We start from the raw sequence: 2,060 nt of genomic DNA on the forward strand, positions 1-2,060 counted from the left end.
TGTGGTGGCCCCCAACCATAATATTATTTTCGTTGCTACTTCATAACTGTTGTTTTGCTACTGTGATGAATCGTCATGTAAATAAATATGACAGGCAGGATGTATTTTCATTATTAAAAAATTGAACATAATTAAAGTATAGTGATTAATCACAAAGCAATATGTAATTTTATATTTTAAAATATTTATTTCTAATGACAAATCAATGAAATGTTGTCTTGAAGCATGGTGTAGCATGGGTAACAGTCTTCATGCCAGGTACTCGTATGTGGGCGTATCTGCATGTGGGCGGACCGCCTGGAGACGGTAGAGGAGCGGAGTCTCCGTTCCTAAGACTATAGGAAATAGGAGTTTTCCAATGGTCTCAGGCGACTCCTGTGAAAGGGTCGTTCGACCCCCAAAGGGATCGTGACCCACAGGTTGAGAACCGCTGGACTAGAACAAGATAATACATGGTTTAAAATCTAGGAAGGTGTCTGTCAGGGTTGTAACCTCTCATCATACTTATTAAAGCTGTATGCTGAGCAAATAATCAGAAGAACACCGCATAATGATTGGAGGAAGAATACTTAACAACCTGGGATATGCAGATGACACAATCTTGCTTGCTGGAAAGGAGAACTTGAAGAAGTTGCTGATGAAGAGCAGGCACGGCAACCTTCCATATAGATTACAAATTAATGCAAAGAAAATAAAAAAGCCTCGCAACTGAACCCATAGGTAACATCATGATAAATGAACAGAATATTGAGGTTGCCAAAGATTTGTCTTGCTTGGATCCAGTCGATGGTCATGAAAGATCAGTCAAGAGTTCAAATGACTCATTGCATTGGGTAATTTGTTGTTTAACGCCTCTGTAGAGTATTGAAAATTAAGGATGTTACCTTGAGGACTAAGATGTGCCTGACCCAAGCCATGGTGTTTTTAATACCTTATGTGCATGTGAAAGGTGAATATTTAATAAGGAAGTCTCAAGAAGAATGGATGCATGTGAATTGTGGTGTTGGCAAAGAATATTGAAAGTATCATGAACGACCACAAGAGCATTAAATCTGTCTGGGAAGAAGAACAGCCAGAAGGTCCTTAGAGGAAAAGCTTGCAAGACGACATCCTATGCATTTTGGACATGGAGGAGGGACTAGTCCCTGGGAAAGGACATCATGCTTTCTGAGAAAAAGAACACCCTGGCAAGATGGGCTGACAAAGCAGCTGCAACAACATGCTGAAACGTGAGAGCAATTGTGACGACGGCCCAGCACCAGGCTGACTTTCATTCCGCTGCACTATGTGCACGCGTCAGTATGAGCAGCAACCAACTTGACAGTCTTAACGAAAACAATATATAAAAACCCATTAAGGCAGATTTTCTTTTAAGAAATCAATTTTGCTTGACGCTACCTAACCATCAAAGTCATGTAACTGTTTCTATAGGCACTGAAAGAGAAATGATCGAGTATTTTAGTTCTTTAAGTAGGGTCTCTATGAGTTGATCCTGACTAGGTGACAAACAACAACAACAGCAGCAGCAGCAGCAACAGGGATGAGAGATGGAGGGAAGGCAAATTACTAGCTGACTTGTAGACAAATGTCAACAAACATTACATTTATGGTGAAGTTTGGGATGGAAGGATGGTGAAATCATTAGTGCTTTATAAAGCATTTCCCGGGAAATGCCCAGAGAAATTAGCGTTTAAATGGATAACTCATTTTACGAGGGAACACGACAATGCTGAATATGAAGCCTGTGGTGGAAGTCCATCTACATTCATTTTTTAAAAAGAAATTAATTTTGTTCATATCCTAATTGAAGAGATAGTCAATTAATAACAGAAACATTAACCAATGCCATTTACAGAATGCTGACTGAAAAATTAAAATTGATCAAACTTTCCACTTGAAGTTTCACCCAGATCAGATACAGACAAGAGCAGAGACCTCAATAGACATTTTCAACGAGTAGGATCAAGGGGTCTTAAAAGTCTGGGGTCTTAAAGGCTTGCAGACAAACAAGCAGCCATCCAGCTCAGAAGCATCATAGCCCACATGGAAGAAGCACACCA

Source organism: Echinops telfairi, unplaced genomic scaffold (assembly GCF_000313985.2).
Source record: "Echinops telfairi isolate 266 unplaced genomic scaffold, ASM31398v2 ScPeMD7_7461;HRSCAF=8499, whole genome shotgun sequence".
Lineage (NCBI taxonomy): Eukaryota > Metazoa > Chordata > Mammalia > Afrosoricida > Tenrecidae > Echinops > Echinops telfairi.